An 18,659-nucleotide genomic window follows, 5' to 3' on the forward strand; every position below is an offset into this window, starting at 1 on the left:
AGCACTCTTTCTTTTAAAATTTTTTTTTTTTTTTTATTTCAGGCAATTTTAACAAGCTGTATGGAAGTTTGCAAGCAAACTTGATCCTGTCAAGTTTTAATATGTGCAATTTTCAAAGTGCTGCTTTTAATTGTATCTGCTGTCATCACATCTTAGGGCTGGAAACTGGGCTTCTGGATACTATAATAATACACACTATTATAAAAACAAAGAGCAAAATAGGAAGTTTTGGGTCACAGCTGCAAAGCTGTTGCCAAATCACTAACCTCCTCCCCCTCCAAAACAGCAATAAAAAATCATCTCTAGAGATTCCAGCACTGAAGGCAACAAAGTACAGTAGTTACATTTTGAGATGGAATCCAGAAACTGCCAAAATGAAGATATGCAATCTCCACTAGGGAAGAGGTGATGAAAACCCAAGTACATAGCCTGACAAGTGAATCATGTCAACAAAAAGAAAGCAACAAAAATCAACTTGTAAAAAGCATCTCTGTGTGTCAAATTGTTCAAAGCAGTGGACACATTGCTGAAATGAGTTCAGTAAAGATGAACATCTCATCATAGCTTTCAAGAATTGAAGCTGCATACCAGAAATGGAATGAAATTCCGTATCGCTTTGCAGCTGGTAACGTAGGGGTGATAACAGTGTGGAAACACTGCCTGCACTGGATCCAGATCCTCTGTGCCCAGGAGAGTGATTGTGTTTGATATCTGAGGACATCAAATAAATACGAAATAAATACGTTTATTCTTAGAGGTGCACTAAAGAGTCTATATCACACCCAAGGATGTGGGAAGCATGCAGCCTGGTTGCTTGTGAGAATGGTGGGAAAGGCAGGGAGATTGCCTAAAATCTCTTTGCAGACTAGGATGACCTCTGCAAACCAGCTCAGTTTGGTGACTTGATTGCAAGACAGTATCGGTAATTCCTGTAAATTCCACAATCAGCCTGCATAGGACCTTTCATTGGAAAATAAAAATGCCTGTATGTTTTCTGGGAACTATTCCTTATCATTAGGACTATTGTGCGCTGAAAAAGTCTTTAATATAAAATAACTACTTTTTGCTTTAAATGACAGTTTCAGTGAACTGAGAAGCACAGGAACCAGTTCCTAGTAATCTTGCACACTACCTAGTGGATGGCAAATGTATAATAAAGTGGATGGATTTTCAACAACTTTGAAAAGTTTTGCTGTAAAAAAATTAGCGGTGATTGCTCTGAAGAGATGTGGTGTATGGACTCAATTCATTCATCACGTAACTGTTGCTTCACAAAGTAACTAGATGCAAGAAGGTCTGTAAAGGTGGAATACATTTGGAAAACACAACTAAAGCAAAATGTAATAGCTATACAGAGATAAAAACCAAAGATGAAGCTGAACAGTGATTTTGGACAGTATTATTACTTATTGCTCACATGAATATTTTTCAAATGTAACTTAAGCATTCAGCAATACTTGGATTACTGACCAAAGTGCTGCTAGTGATAATATGCCTGTTCCAGTGATATTTGCTCTCATATGATTTATTCTGATTCTGAATATCTCTGAGCTTTTATATAAAAATATGAGAATGCAAATTATTAGGAGTTATGTAAAGGGGGCTGATCAAATTACAGATAATGTGGAAAAACACATTAAAACTTAAATTAACAGTATGCAAGCCAAAGATGAAATAATTCCACGTAAAAAACCAAACCAAACCAAAACCCCAGCAAAGAGAAATACATTTTCAGTTGATGTGCATTAAGGAAAAATAGTGCACATAATTAAACCCTCTTAGTAATGTTTTTGCAAGTAAAAGAACCTTTTTGTATAGTTTCCATACTCTGAAATCATTCATTCAAAAAATTTTGCGTGGTGCATTCAGCAAGCAGTCCTAGAAACCATGGGAAGAGCACTTTTGAGAGAGGCGTTAAGAGACTGGTTCTGCCAAGCCAAATGGAGGCACGTCAAAATGGCACCAAGCCCAGCCAAGGCTTTTCTGTGTACCAAGCAACATGAACACGATGGGAATGCGGCCAATTCAAACACGCTGTGTTTCTGCTGAAGGAATAAAAGCAAATGAGAATTTGTTGCTCCTATTATTCTCATTGCTCCACACTATGCAGTGGACAAAGTATTCTGTTTTATTGCTGTTGCATTTAAAATATATATAAATACTATCAGTCGCTGAGGCTCTGAATCATTCAGCTTCTTCAGCACATGCCTGACGGCATAAATAGTCCTAACAGAATCAACAGGATTATTTTTCCTTTTAAAAGCAGGCACAGGTTTAGTATCTTTATACCATGAGATACTGATTCCCATTTTTTGTGGCTCAGTTATTTTCTCTGTCATTCTTCTCTTTCACTTCTTTTTATTCAAATAAACTATTTCTATGTAAAACGGGAGTTACGCTAATAAAAAGTCCGTGTCCCAAAATGTGCAACTTTCTCACTCAGGAGTCACCTTAACTTGCATGAATACTTCCATTTGGCTTCAGCATTTTTAATGCAAGTAAGTAAGAACACTAAATGTAAGTCCGGGAAGCACACTCAGACCCTCAACTGTTCTTTAGTCACTGATACTGATAACTGATAGACTCACGGAGTAAGGAAACAAAAATTGTAAACAAAAAAAATAAACACAGCCCCATTTCCATAACGAGCTAAGAAGCTGGGTGCAAAAGGTCAAAATCTAGACAGAAAGAAGATTAATATTTTCTCTGTGTCCTTCTGTTGTCTGTATCACCTGGAGCAGGCAGACCTGGACTTTGTTACAGGTAAATAATTACAGTTGTATCTGCCATAAATATCCACTTGAAGGGGCTACTGCAAAAAAATTGAGATTGTATCTCCAAGCAACTGTCAAATGGCTAGAATAAATTTAGAGGGCTTGAAATACTGATGTACACTTTCTATCATAGATATCTCTTGGTCTAGACTTTCAGGCTGCATTTTGACAGAACACATTGGATGACTGAGAAATTAGGGACTCGGGACCAAAAAAATTACATAGTGTTGGCACTTGTGGTTTGTGTCTTCTTTACCTGTGGTACTCGCAAACAGGAAGTCATTGCTTCACAGCGAAACCAGAAATATTAACAGGACATATCCTTTTGCATTTTAAACACAGAAGGCAATAAATCCTGGACCATGATGGCAAACCTAAAGAGGTCACTGAGTAATGGTAAGCATAATATCTGTACTTTTCAGTGCTATAATAAATCTGACAGTGCTCTTTTTTAAAGTTGGGATGCTTCTGTACAGACTGAAGATCAAAAGTTTCTTTGCCCCCCAAAAGGAAAAAAAAAAAAAGCACACACATGCACTGCAATCACCTGTTTTTCATTTTGCATATTCAGTGGAATATGGAACAATAGAGAGTGAAATAATATGCCTGTCTCTTTCAGTGTGGGTGATATTCTTATAAGCACTGACTGAATGAGAAAAATCTGTCCCTTATTTATAAGAATAGATAGGAAAGCCAGTCAAACTTTGAACTTCCTTGTGTGTTTACCCCCCTCTCCTACTTTCCCAAACACATACTAAAATATCATTACGGGGGGGTTCCTTCCCAGGCTGACCCAAAAGCTCTGATTTCAGTTTAGATCACCACTCCAGTGAAGGCAGCACTGACCTCCCTGTAGCCATATCTGACCATACCTGTTTTCATGCTATGCCTACTCCAGAAGACTCCCCTCAACATTCCTTAGGTCAGATTAGATGCTCTTTGGGCTACAACCTAAGACATTAATGCTTCAGAGCCTCCAGCTTGGAAACCTTTTCCTTAATACGTAACATATGTAGAAATACTGTGTTCCTCGGAACAAACATCTTGCAGACACATAACAGTTCTCCCAAACAGACCTATTTCCACCTGCACTTGCAATGCTGTTGCTGCCCCCCACCGAGGTTGAACTTAGCTGCCTGGCAGTGCAAAGCTATATAGACTCCGTTTTTGTAATAGCTAGTGTAAAAGCAAGTAGCAAATAGTATGCATTGAATTTTTTCTTTCTTTGTGTGTGTAATTATGGATCTAGCCATACTCCAGAGATTCTTTCTTTATGCTAACCTCAAAAATGAAGTATGTTAATAAAATACAGGAGAAGTAAAAGGATGAGAACTCTGTTAAAAAAGGCAGCCATATAACATCTTGTAAGATACTCCTTTTTTCTTTTCATTTGCCACTCGCCATGGCTCTTCTGTGAGTAATGACTTACCTAGCTTATAGTCAGGCCACATGTTATTTATTGGAAGACCGTGATAATCAAAGGAAGAATAATAATCCAGGAATATTCAGCAGGACAAGCTGAGAAAAGCAACACCACTGAGCTGCCAACGGCAGAGGGCAAGGAGTAAGAAGACAAGAAACCCAGCAGTTGGAATGTGCTGCCTGTGGGATGTGTACATAGATACCCATCACCGGAACTGGACCGCAGGACCAGGTGATGGGTGTTTTTCAGCATGTCTGAAGTTGAACTGCAGCCTGCGTATTATCTGTCAAGTCTGTCTCACAATCTGTGAGACTGAAGATGCATAAAAACATGTCAGAGAGTTTTGTCTGCAGCCTTTATCTAGACTTTGGGAACTATTTATACTGCTTGCCTATATTATGTTTTCCCACTTCTATGTTACAGCAAACAGAAATCGCTTGTGGTAGGGAACCATCTGTGTAAAAGGTTCTCACAAGAGAAAGCTGTAACCCATCGCTGTGGCTCATTTGTCGCACTGATGTCGAGTAAAGCAACCCCAGTCTCCCGGGCTCTGATGACTGCTGAGCAACGTGCCCTCTTCACTGTCCAAGTTCTCTGCAGCCTAGTCATCGCCTCGCCTACTCCGAAACATCTGCTTCTCCCACCTCTCTGATAGTGATACAAATGGTAATTTTTCAGTCTTCCAGCAATTATCTTAGCACTTTTTCTCATGTTACCAGTTCAGTGCAGAAGGAGCTCCCTGGGAACAACCACCAAGCCACTAAATCTGTCTTCATGACACTTTACTGTCTGCAGATGGTGTGTGATAGACTTTGCTTTTCAAAATGAGCATTTCATCCTTGGTAAATTGTTTTGACTGCATCTGTGAAGTACATCCATTATCCTATAACTAAGGAGAGAGTATAGATTTATATATTACCTGACTTTATGGACTACAGTTCACTACTGGCCATTAACTATAAACATTATAATAATACTTGCTTTGACACTGGTCAAATAACTGCTTCAAAGTGCACTGGTATCAAGGGAAAGATTCCCATGGGCATCACATGAGGTTAATAGATTCTCGATCTGAATCATGATCTAAATTAGCACAAATTTTTATGCATATGAATTTAGGTTGACAGAGTTTGTACATTACTCATTTGTCACTGTATAACAAAGGGACAGCTCTTTTTTCACCAAGCAGTGGTCGTATCTTCAAATCTTGTCAGTGACTGTGGAGCCTGCAGCCAGATGTTTAAAGGTTCCCAGATGAGTTAGAAAGTTTTGCAGCCTCTCTTTGGATTATATTTTGAAAAGAACATGATTAATTCAGTCCAGGACCACAACGAAGGTTTGTAACACTGTAGTTGGAAATACATGAGTTATTTTAAACCTCCTGAACTCTATTACTCAGGAATATCTCCAACTAGTAAGTGTAAACAAGCTAACAGGCTTGCTTTCCCCTCTTTTTTACCATGAGTGATATACCAGTATAATGCCTGAATACTAGTGTAGCAGAGGATACAGACAGGCCCAGCTGCAACTATTTATTTAGATTTGCCAGGCAGAAAGATTTAATTCTCTCTATCACCAACAGTGAGGCTTATAGAATGACTAGAAGGAAACCCAACCAACAGATACATAAGACCAAGCCACTGTTTAAATGCTATTTCTATGTTATTTTCCAATTCAGAAAGTTAGAAATAATTTAAAGAGATTTAGGTCTTTATGTATGAAATGGGGAGAGTAGAAGAAACCTTTGTTGAAATATGTAGCTGATGTAGGTCATATTAACACCTATGGACATGTAAATGTCAATAGGTTACCAAATCACACATCTAAATTCCACCTGAGGGTAGTATGTTAGTAACATAGACTTTACTAGTCCAAAATAAATGAATAAATAAATAAATAAATAAATATATTTGATACTGTTCATGCTTTTCTAAAATAAATGCTTTACAAAGCCAATTTTGCTTTGTAGACCGAAGTTTTCCAGAGCAGGACAAAGACAGCACACTGCCTGCGAGCCCCCTTCAAACATTGCTGTCCTTACCTGGGATTTGCAGAGCTCTGACCACTCGAAAGCACCAAGCCTTTACATGCCCTTTACTGAAGTTGTCACAGTGTGTCTGCTGCTCCTGTCATGCTTGTGAGTACAGGGAACAGGAGAGACACGTGGAAGAGTGTAATTTCTGCATCCACATCCAGGCAGTGCAGCTGCGCTGAGGTCTCTAGACCTTAAGTGCTGAGCTGCGACAACTGGGCAAGACTACAAGAAGCACCAGCAATTGCCTGGTAAAATGGGATCATTTCATTCCCTTGTTCCTTGGGCCATTCCAGACATTCAATGCCACTGCTATGGAGCTCACTGAAGCAAAGCCAATTCAACATAAAACTCAAGGTAAAAACTAGTTTGCTAGCTCTCTGAAGGTTGAAGAAGGGATTATGTGAACATCTACGCAGCTACTGATGTGGGGTGCTCTGCTGATTCATTAGCCTATGTCTGGCTAAACTTTTCTAAAAGTTTAAACTAAAACTTAAACTAAGCCTAAACTTTTCTGTTTTAGGAACAAATGAGGATAAAAAATAGCACAGGTTCTATTAAATACAAATGTCTGTTGATTCCCAAATGAGCTTAACAAATTTAAATCTTTGACAGTAAAGCAGCAAAGTTTTGAAATATTAGCTAAGCTCTGTTAGGGATTTCTGAAGATTTCTGCTCGCTCACTGGAAGAAGCCAAGAAGCAACCTGTTCTCCCTAATAGTATGAATGGAGCCAGGGCCTGGAAAAGCTTTATCCTCAGTACAGTGCTGGTCCTGGCTCTTGCTTTCTCTTCAGAAATCCAGCATCCTAGAGAGTCCTATAAAATACACTATTGTTCGCGTTCATGATGGCTACTCATTACAGCCAGTACCTGGGCATTTTAGGCCAAGTTGGTAAGATGGAAATGGAGGGCATGAAACCTAAAGGAGCAATCACAGTCCATTGCTTCAGTAGAAGATTGGTTGCAGAAGCCGTTGTCCTAACTGGTAAACCGAAGCCCTCTTCTTGAGTTTTCAGGCTGCCAGAATGTGGGAATCTAACTGTAAAAGTTTGGGCTTGGCTTGAACTTGAGTACAGAAATGTGAAAGTCAGTCACCTCCAAAACAACATTCAGATTTAGGGACACAGATACTTGTATTGCCTACTTTAAACATCTCATTTAGGAGCTATTGATCACTGTTGTGAGGGGTGATGTCCTTTTTTTCTGGTGACTGTGCAGCCTCCTAGACTGCCTGCACGAAGGACCCTGACTGGTTTCCATTTTGAATTTCCATGGTGAAGGAGCAGAACAAGAGATCTGACGTTTCACAGCAGGAGTTCCCGTACAAGGAAGGTTATCTGAGCTAGAGCATGAAGCAGAGAGAATATCTCAAATGTTCCATCTTCAGCATTTGAAAAGCAGCTACCAGATCTGCTTCCCTTGCTATTTCCCCAAGAAGCAAAGTTTAGGCAGTAGGCTACTTGTAGACATGATTTTCATAAAACGCACAGTTCTACCTTTGGAAAAAGAAGTTGGGTGCAAATCAATGACACATATCCTCTTCCATCCTTAATAATCACCTTTGGTACAGATAGAGGTACTTGTAATAAAACTTTGCAAACAAGTTATTACGGCAAGAGATGTTTGAATTCACATACTGTTTATCCAGGGACTCCAAAACACTTTATCATCATGACTTACTTTATTTTACAAAGCAGAAACTAATGGACAGAATATTCAAGACGTATGCCTATAGCTGTACAGTCAATAACATAACTGGGAACAAGCCCCATCTCACAACTTAGGCTTGTTTCACAAGGTCACAGATAACCCTGTGAAGGGAGGAGAAAGATTCCCACGTTTCTGCACCAGCTACGCTTTTTGTCATCAAATAGTTACAAAGCCCACTTATATGACAGCTGGCAGAAATGCAAACACCAAAGTGGTCACTACCTAGTGCACTCAGATAAGTAATATTCCTGTTCAGTAAATTAGCACATTCATGAGTTATATACTTTTGTTTGTCAGCATTTTTTCTTAGCGTGCATAGACCAGATTTCCACTACATCATTCAGAGGTTAGCAGAAAAAAAATTAAACCCTCAGTGTTTTCACCACCATACAACTTGCAAAGTCATTTTTCAGTGAACTTAACAGGTTATCTTGGAAAAGACTAATAAATGTTGAGTGTTGCCTTTGACTTTCCCTTAGCACAACTCATTGTTCATCTAATTTTTGCAATAGATTTCCTACCTCATTTAAAACTTCAGCTAGAAGTGTTTTCCTGTTACATATTGCAAACAGACATATACAGTGACTCAAAAGCTTGGGTCGTGTTGTGCAGTCAATATAGTTTTTGGCAAAAGACCGGGAAGCCTTTTTCTGGCCGAAAGCTAAGAATGATAAAAATAGATCCCGATTTTATAGTCACTGTGACAAACTGGCTTCCAAAAGCTTCACAACTGCACAAAGGGAACAAACTAGCAAAAGAGAAGTGAGCTGGAAAGATATATATTTTTCCCCAACAAGACTTAAATTCACCATCTTTTGAGGTTTACAATGATCTTATATCATTGCATATGGCATGTGCTGCACAATGGCAACCAAGAAGTCAGCTTAGCTTGCAACCAGCCATTCTTTTCCACAGCTTTTCTGTGAGCTCAACACATTTAATTCACAATCACTTATAGAGCTTATACAACCCCATAAAATAACCTAGTCTTCTGAATCACATCTTACCTACAAGATATAATTTTATTCTATTTCATATGATTTCATTATCTTATTTTTGTCACTTGATCTCATTTTTCTTGGGGTTCTAAAGGATTTAACGACGAATGATAAGAATGAGATTATCAGCACAAAAATAGACAATAATTAAATGTCAGTCATGTCTGTGACAGAACAAATGCAATTCTATATCTCCCTACTTTTGGTGCTGGCTAGTGCAACACTCATTAAATATTTTTACCGCTAATGCCGATAGTTTTGCAGTTATTTCAAACAGATGAAATACATTTTGCTTACCTACCCTTCATTCTTCCTCCTCTGCAAATAAGTTTTTTCCAGTGAAAGATTAGCATAGTTGGTACCAGGAATTTCAAATGGGATTGTTTATGCATCAAAGAGTAAGTATTAATAACAAAAATGCACTCACAGTATGATTGCTTTGTGATGATTAGAATATAAATTGTTAGTTCTATATATACAGACACACACACTGAATTATATGCCTCACGATGGCATGCCTTTTGCATTCCTCTAACATCTGATAGTCAGATGCCATGTCACACACATACTTGTCAATTTGTTTTATCACGAAAAAGTTTGTCTATGGTGTTGCGTGGAGCTGACAACCCAGCACACTCAGAATCCACCTGAAAACCTGTTACCCAAAGCAGTATCTTGCACTTAAAGGGATGAGGGGGAAGGAGATGGCCCCTACCCCAGGATCAAGCAAGAGAAAGCATTAGCTTCACACAGAAAACTAGTTTTCTCATTGTTGATGATGAGAGGTACATGCTAAGCAATAAATTAAGTGAGCACAGTCAGTGGTGGACAGAAATTCCTTTCTGCAGGCTCCGCTCCACCACTTATGAGTTATGGGGTCATCTCTAACTTGTGAAAATAACTCACATATCACACCCTCCCTGTCTCTACGCTTCTTACTACTCCTACCTGTGGACCTGGTGCAAAAGCATTGGAGCTGGACAAGGATCCAGGAGACAGAGAGTGACTACTTAGGAAATTGTCCTCTGGCAACTGTATCAGGCTTGTGGGGCACGTGGAAACACCAGCCAGTGCAAGTCAGCCCCTGCCGCTCCTGCCTCTCCATGTCATTTCTGCCCTTCATCTAAGGGGAAGATGCTCTCGAGCACAACAAATGGTTATACAGGGCTGGAGAGGGGCCGAAACCTGAGGCCCTTGTCAAAACCCCCACCGACCTTCAGAGGAACAGAAATTTCCCAGGAATACAGTGAGCAAAACAACCAGATAAACAACCAAGCTGACTGTGAAAACTATGGGAATAAATAACACGGTGTTAAGCACAGGCTAGGCTAAGTATGTGAACCTTCAGTCAAAGTTTTGACCTCAGCTTTTGCAGACATACCCAGGCTCACTTTAATTGCCTGGTTTGCAAACTGGAAGCAAAGCAGCCGCTGCTGCACAGAGCTCAGCGCAGGTTGCAAACTCCCCCCGAACGGGCAGCCCTGAGCTCTCTGCTGCCGTGCACGGGCCGGCCCCACTTACCGGGCAAAACAAATCTACCCATTGCATCCACCAGAATTACACAGCTGATAACTGAGCAGTAAGAAATTGCACTGAAAGAAAAACTACCCCTCTGGTTTCGGTAATGTGGGCAACTGCCCAGTGTGTCCCTGTGATGGGCTGGGGCTGGCTTTGATCAGTTACACTCTTATTTAGCATCTGAAGCAGCTAGTGTATAATGTCCTTCTCACTCCTTTAATAGGAAAGGGCTGCCTTTATCCATGAGGCAGAATCATGCTTATTATCATGTTAATTAATACATTTCTAATGAGAAGCTGTTTCTCCAGTTTACACAGAGCCAAAGTGAAAATTGAAATGATTTTGCTAATTTAAAAAGAAATTATTTAAAAAATAAGCAAGGAAGAAACTTCAAAGAGCCAAACAAAAGGAAAAATATTGGAGCTAATGAAATGTTAGTTAATTATCCTTTTGTTCACTCATTTATATCTTTTCCCTGTTCTTAATTGTCTTATCTAATTAGATTATAGCTATTTACATCAGGAATTATATTTTATTCTGTATTGCATACGGGGTCTTCATAATACAATGCAAATAACTACTACTACTAATAATTAATGAAGAAATTTCTATTGCGCTTTGAGTCTTTCCGAGCCAGGGAGCCCAGCATGGGTGTAGCATCCAAGTGTAACTGGTTTCTGGGCTCGGCTTTATCAATGATAGAGGAACAGAGCTCGAGACTTTGCAGACTCGGTTATTTCTACTTCTCCTGTGCCAGGCCAGCTTCCTCACGCTCTAGATCACTGTTCTCAGACCTAAGATCATCACCTCAAACCAACTATTCCCTGTAGGTTAATCCTCTTTGGTATTTGCTTAAGGGACCGTGTTTCATTAGGCAGCATTAGCTGCTATCTTTAGGAGGACCTTTCTTCTCCTGTCTGAGGCTGTCCAAGAAAAGGTTTGTCTGTCTGATCGCGACATCACCAATACCTGTTCAGAGTCCAGGAGACCAGGGAAGCCACTGCATTTCTGGTGCTGAAGTGCAATGCATGGGGTCCTCTGCACAGTTACAGCTTTTTCTGGCAAGGGCAACAGTCCCTCCCCATTCCTCAGAATCTTTCTTCTGGGCAGCTCAGTGCTGCATAATATACTTGTTAAGTAACTGCATAAATTATTCTTTTTCATTGTAGTATGACACAGATGCTTCAAGAGAGGCTGAGGGCTCACTGAGATAGTGGCTCCACGCACCCAGAGTCAGAGGCTTTAAAGAGCTAACAGAAGACAGATAACAACATTTCCTTTCTGCCACCTGTTAATTCTTTTTAACAGATGGAGAACTGGAGAATGGAGAGATTAAAAGCCCTGATACAGGAAACCATATTTTTTCAAGACAGTGCTTAAACACATGCTTCTGCAAGCACAGGCTTCTGTCCCAGTGAAGGTGAGCACGTGCTTAAATAGTTTTCTGACTCAGGATCTAAGTGACTCTTTCAGGGTCATAAAAGCAGTGGAACGAGCTGCCCCTGAAACTCCCAGTTCACATTGCAGCCTTGGTCTTACTTGACACGGTCCATTTCCAAAACCATAGCTCTGGAGAACTCTGACAACCTCTTAGGCTCTCCAGCTGGAGGCTGGCAGCCAAACCCCTGTGTCAGTTACTTAGATCAAAAGGTTACTTCAAGATTGGGTACGAGTTGCAGATGTGAAATCAAGCAAAGGTGAGAAAAATAGAAATAGCAATTCATGGAATTAAATTTCAAGTCTCCTACAGCCTAAGCTGCTATAAATAAGAAAACAATGGGATTTACCTGGGTTTATAATGTAAGTTAGAAGAGAATCAGATCCATCGCCAGTTACAATATCATGCAAACCTTTGTGGCACTTCTAGAGTTGAATACTAAATCCCTATCAGTTCTCAATATGTCATTGGCTTAGGAGGCAAAATATTGCTTGTGAAGCTGAGAGAGTCTCGGGGGAATGACAATGGACTGAGAGTAGGGAGAGGTCTCCCACAAACAACTTCTTCGACCTTGGGCAAGACCCTTAATTCCCCTGTGCCTCAGTCTCCCTTTTGTGTATTCAGCAAAACAATCCTCTCTGCTTCCCAGGCTTTGCCTGCCTTGCCTAATTCAACTTACTTTTAGAAACACGAAGGCAATGCTGTTTTTAACTACCACAATCCCCTGCTTCCTTATCTCAAATTAACTCCTTGCAGAACGGCACCTATTCAAGCTCTCCCAGAAAGCGTTATGCAGAACTGTAACCTCATAACAGCTGCATGTCAAATCTGCCAGTAAATTCTGGACAGTTTTCATAATAGCGTGCCGTACAGTCTCTCAGTATGATAAACAACTAATGCACACATTGCAGGTACTATAAAAATAATCCACAAAGCTTTCGTATGCAGCTACAAAGAGATTTTCAACTGAGATAGGGAATGCCATAGCTTGTACCTGGGCCCTTCCAGATGTGCTGCCTTGCTCTCCGTTACTCACGCATGCAGAGGTGAGACCTCCGTGCCTCCTCCATGCTTTATTTCGCTTTCTCTGGTGCATAAACTGCCTGGAGAAAAAGGTGTTTGCCACACCGCCCCACACAAACGGGACGTAATCTTTGCAGGGGACTTTCATTACCCCTGCTGGAAGTTTAGCAGAAAATGTCTTTCATCTTTATTTCCAAAAGTCTCTGTATATTACTGTATATACACTTAAAAATTAAAAGCACTAAAGATTTTTTTAATAAACCTTCACCTAAGCATTAGAGAAGTAAAACAGACGATATGAAAGGTAGTGTTAAACAGCATAGTAAGGGGAAAACACTTCAGTTACCAAATGGATGCTCTTTAAGTCCATATTCCATTAAAACCTGTATCTGCACTGCTTTCATGGAGGACGTTTTGCTATCACATGCAAATTCCTCATTTTCAAGGAAAGCTTTACATAACTTGCCTGTTTGGCCTTTGTTAGTCATGCTACAAAGATTTAAAGGCTTTGAAGATTGTCTTAACTAAAAAGAGCCACGAGAACAACAATGCACTTTCTTCCAGTCACTGATCAGGCTTCCAAAGAGTAACTAGTAACATGAATTTTAAAGAGCAAAAGGCAACAAGAAAATATTTAATAGTACAACTAACAGCGCAGCATACCTTCTGCAGAAACCTGTCTGCTTTACTTTCCTTTTATCAATATTGCCAAGAAAGTAAATTTGTCACTGTACAGTTGAGAATCTCTCAAAGATCTACTTTAATGTTTCACGCTACGTTTGCAAAACAAGAGTAATAAAAATAATGACACCATTATTACTCTTCCCTCTTTGTTTTCAGTTCATCACTTGCATATTTGAATAATGAATTATATTCACATTATCTCTACACTTCTGCTCTTGACTTCCTCTGCTGGCTGAAAGTAAAGCTATTATCCAGTTGTCAGCTCTGAAGAGCCATTCAACACAGCAGCCAATGATCCTGACATGTAGATATACTACTATGCAAAATTATCTAGAGTACAATTTCAAGCTATATATGAGAAAATTACCAGCCAGCGTAAAAATGAATCTTCAGCTTAGGTGAAATATTAAAAATTTCATCAGGGCCACTTTAGAACATAAATAAGTAGACAACAGAATTAGTTGTGAATTAGGCACAAAAGGCTAATTAACACTATTGTATCATCTTGATTGACTTAAAGTCTATTAAATCACTATTTTATTGTTTGAATCTCTGAACCTTACAGGAAAAATAGAACCTTCTTCTATTAAGAGGCCCCTGTTCATTCTCAGATCTGCAGCTTTTGACTGAATTTCATTAAGACTCATTCCACTAACCAATACTTTGCACATGTAATTTCCTGATAAAGGAATGATTGTTTGTATCGGTTGATTTATACAGCTTTTTTATTAAGTGCCATGTTAAGTTATAAACAAATCACATAAAACAAAACCCACACAATTTTCCTTTAATGTCACATCCCTTCATGTAATTATAAATATAACTGGAGCTTCAGATGAAGTCAGATTTTCATGATGCAGTGGAAGGGCAAATGCAGCCTAGCAGCAAACATTCTCAAGGGCAAAGACTTTCTTCTCTTCATGCTCAAGTGTTTTTGTCAGGAAAGAATAACGGGAGGTTGGGAAGGTGAGGAGGTGCCCTCTACCAGACAGAAAGCGATGCCCGCAGGATGACATTAAACAAAGAGGTATAAGAACAGACGGGAAATCAGAGGAAGCTGCTGTGCTTGCTTTGAAGAATTATCTAAGAGAAGAGCAGCTGCTGCCTCTGTGGTCAAGATTTATTCTTCTAAATCAGCTGCTTCAATCCCTTTTCTACCAATTAGACCTACTTGTGTTCACATCACTATGTTGGGAATGCTCTTCAGATTTTTGAAAGGGAAGAGACAAAAGCCCGACTAGTCTTTAATGCAATAAAAGGTGGAAATAACTGGTTATCTATAAAGAGTGAAGAGTACATCTTGTGGATCTCCTTTGGGGATGTCTTGGAGCCCATCAGCTTTTATTGAAATTTAGAGATGGCTGCAATGATTTGAAATGTATTTTCATGGATTACAGCTCCTGAAAATTTACATCTAAAAGAATTTTAGCTCTTTACCAACACTGTTTCATCTCATAATATCACTTAGTGTAACTTAGCATTGTAATTGCCTCACCTTAATTGTGGGTGTGTAAGCAATCAGATTAAATGATTTATCTAAGATCATGGAATGAGGATAACCACTTGTCCAGGAAACTCAAACATGTCCTCTTTCTCATCCTAGAAGTCTTGTTTTTATGGAATTTGAGGACAGTAGCCATTCCTGGATATCTGGCAGCTTGGCAGTAGTAACAGTACCTCTTTTTGGTCTGTGGACATTGGCAAGTCCTGGACAGAGGAACATCTTCTACATATCAATTGTACGGTGCAGGCAAAATGAGTTGGACGTGTTTATGAATGTGCCAAAAAATGTCAACACATGCACAATAAACCTGATATGCCTGGCTTACTGCACACTGGGAATCCATCTCCATAATGCATGCATGCATATTTCTGCCTGGGAAATCATGGACAGCAGCATGGCAACCCTACATAGAAAGTCCTCTTTGAAAGCCATGCTCTCAAGCCAATGTTTAATTCATTAGGTTAGCCTTCCTTAAACAGTGATCAGTAGAACTATTTAGCTCATGATGCATTAGAAGAAAGCCTAAGGCACTCCTTCCCAAAACCCAAAGATATTAATTCACATGTGTTACAAAGAAGGAAACACGATGGAGGGAAATTAAAGTGACACATTCAAAGTTTAGCTCAATTGTTATTGTTTGCAAATGAAAATCACTGTGGCAGCACAATTTGGGATGTGGACTTTTTCTTTTAGCTGTAAGATGAGGCAAAATGAACTACAGAAGTTGAATAAAAATTAGATTATGCTGATTCTTACTCTGTTGATCTGCTACGAACCATAGCACTGTTCACCTGATAGAAACAGAAGACTGTGCCGTTGGCTAAAGTCTGGCCCACCTCCCTCAGTGATCTACTTGGTGCACTTTCAGATCTAGAGTTATCACGTATTAAAACCTTTGCTGTGTAAATAGTTAGAGAATTGAGCAATGGTTAGAGTACACGCAACCTATCCCATGCTACATGATCACTCAGTCATGGCTTGCTTGTACTTCCAGCAGCATCTTTGTCCTTTTAAAGAGACTGAGAGTGCTGATAGTAGACATACAGATGGGTAAGAAATGTTAGAGAAAGCATGTGTGCTGACTTGGAAACAACAATCGAAGTTAGTTGAGATTCCTCCTACCTAGCTTCTGCACTGAACTAGGCATCCAGATACCATCTACAGGGTGAAAGAGGTATTTCAGAAGGATGATTTACCTTGCCCACCTTAGACAAAAAGCACCCTTGAAACATCTTTTTCTGGACTGGAGAGGCAGCAAGACAATTAACTCAAATGTAGTCACCTGCAGCACAGACGTTTTGAGTTAGATGAGAAACTCCCACACCTAGTACCTACTTGTTACTATTTACATTTAGGTATATGCTTAGATGTCCTTGGCACTGAGATAGAGGAGCTGTAATATTGATTCCCTGCCTTCAGCGTTGTAAAAAAGAGCAAAGAGCAGTCAGGTGATGTAGTACTACAAGAAGAGGCAGGAGTCCTGCTACCTGATGTTGGTGCTTGTCTGGGAGCTGGAAGGCTTATTTCCAAATCTCTGCCTGGCCATGGTCTTTCTGCAAGTGTCCTTGGGCATGTCACTTAATTCCTTCTCCTCAGTTCCCAGTCTGTAAAGTGAAAGCACCAGCACTTAACTACTTCACATGGATGTTGCCAGAACAAATATAAGGCAATTTGAAGAGCCCTGATGATATATCAGTAAGAATCAGATAAATGCCACTGATGTGGGAAAGAAAGAGGATCGAAGAAAGGACAGCAGAATTATGCAGTCACATCTGCAATTAGCATGTGGGTATTTTAAGTTTCAAAGGAAATCTTTTGGGCCTTTGAGTATACTATTCTACATAGTAAACATTTTTCCTTATATAAATATTCAAATGTATTCCCATCATACTATAGTCTTTCTTATATTGAGAAAGAGTATTACTTTGTTCTCCTCATGGCTGAGAAGTTTTCTGTAATATTGAATTAAATAAAACTTAAGATTTCATGATTAAAAAAGAAACAAGATGCAGTTAATAAAGGAGCTCAGACATATAGTGACAAAGTAGGGACTTATTTTCATTTAGACAGAGGTGACAAAACGTGTATTGCTGAGCTTGTTTGACAGAAATAGATGCAGTATGCCAGTAAACTTTAAATGGAGAAACAATTTTGGCCACAGCTGTCTTTGGAAGTCCAGAAATATTGAACACCAGCTTGATTATCAAGGAACAGTCATGAAAAAGTGATCTTTTTGTCCCAACGTTCTCCTTTTCTAGCTAATATCATCACTGTTGTGCTCAAATCCACTCTTCACCCAGATTCCAGTTTTATCTAGAGCATATGCAGCTGCGAAGATGCATTTTAACATGAAAATCACAGTACAGTTAATATGGTCCTGGTAGCTCAAACCTTTCAAAAGAACCTCTTCACCGAAATCCACATTACAAACTCATTAGTCTGTGTTTTTCTCTGGATATTGGCAGGTAGCAAAGTGCTTTATTAAACTTCTGTAGCAACAAGTGAATGTACCTCTGAAGATGTATTATTTTTAATTGACTGCTACAAGACAAATCATAGGCTTCATATTGAGCAATCAAATATTTTCATATTATTTTGCTTGTTCAACTGTTTTTTCAGTCAGTAAATCCAACCCCAAAGCAAACAAACAAAATCCCTAGCTTTTCCAGAAAATGCAAACAGTAAAACTCAAACTACCTGGGATAAGGTTTGGTAGTTATTGCCACCTGCATTTTCCTAAATAATCCTCTTCCTTGCCTTTTGTGCCAAAGTAAAACTGAGAGGCATGGAAAGCGGTAAATGATGGGATTTAAAAAAAAAAGCGCACCACCACAAACCCCAGGTATGTTATTTTTACTGTTATTTCTTGCATCAACATAATATATGGTGCTTTCAAACAAAGACCAGGGTCCCACAGAATTAAATTCTATACAAAGAGACTGGCCAAGGAAGCTTCTGTCAGAGCTAGGAACTGACCTCTATTCCCACCACCCTCCCCAGTAACTATCTTTTCCCTTCATCGTGCATACTTTATACAGGAGCAACTCAGAACAGACCTCGGGCTCCATTTAAAAGGAGAGTTATATTTGATAACAGTAAGTTTCTCATTCATGCTCATCGTTCATCTAAAATCTGTCCTTCTCTGAGCTTTGTTTCCTTGTTTATTTCTGTACCTAAACCTAGGACCTAATTAGTCCTGGAAACAATTTCAAGCCTGCTGGTTCTTGAAGGCAATTTGCAAGAGAATTAAAACTGGCCAGAAACACTCTCTTCTTGTAGGGTTTGCGTCCAAGGAGGAGCATCCAAGCCTTGCGGTCCCACTGAGGCCCTCCACATGGTACCACAGGAGGGAAGGGACACACATGCGTGGGGACCCCATGCTGCAGCAGGGCACGGCACAGACCGACTGCTGCCAAAGGCCATCTTATGCTGGACATACAGCAGTGTGATCAGCTCCTGTTCCCCTCCATCTGGAAAAGTGTATGATGTCCAGGCTGGGACTGCCCTGCTGTAGCAACCCCAGCTTTCCAGAGAAAATCCTGTCCTGCAGCAAT

Source organism: Nipponia nippon, unplaced genomic scaffold, assembly GCF_047370975.1.
Source record: "Nipponia nippon isolate SJK-2023a ecotype South Korea unplaced genomic scaffold, ASM4737097v1 scaffold_5, whole genome shotgun sequence".
Classification (NCBI taxonomy): Eukaryota; Metazoa; Chordata; class Aves; order Pelecaniformes; family Threskiornithidae; genus Nipponia; species Nipponia nippon.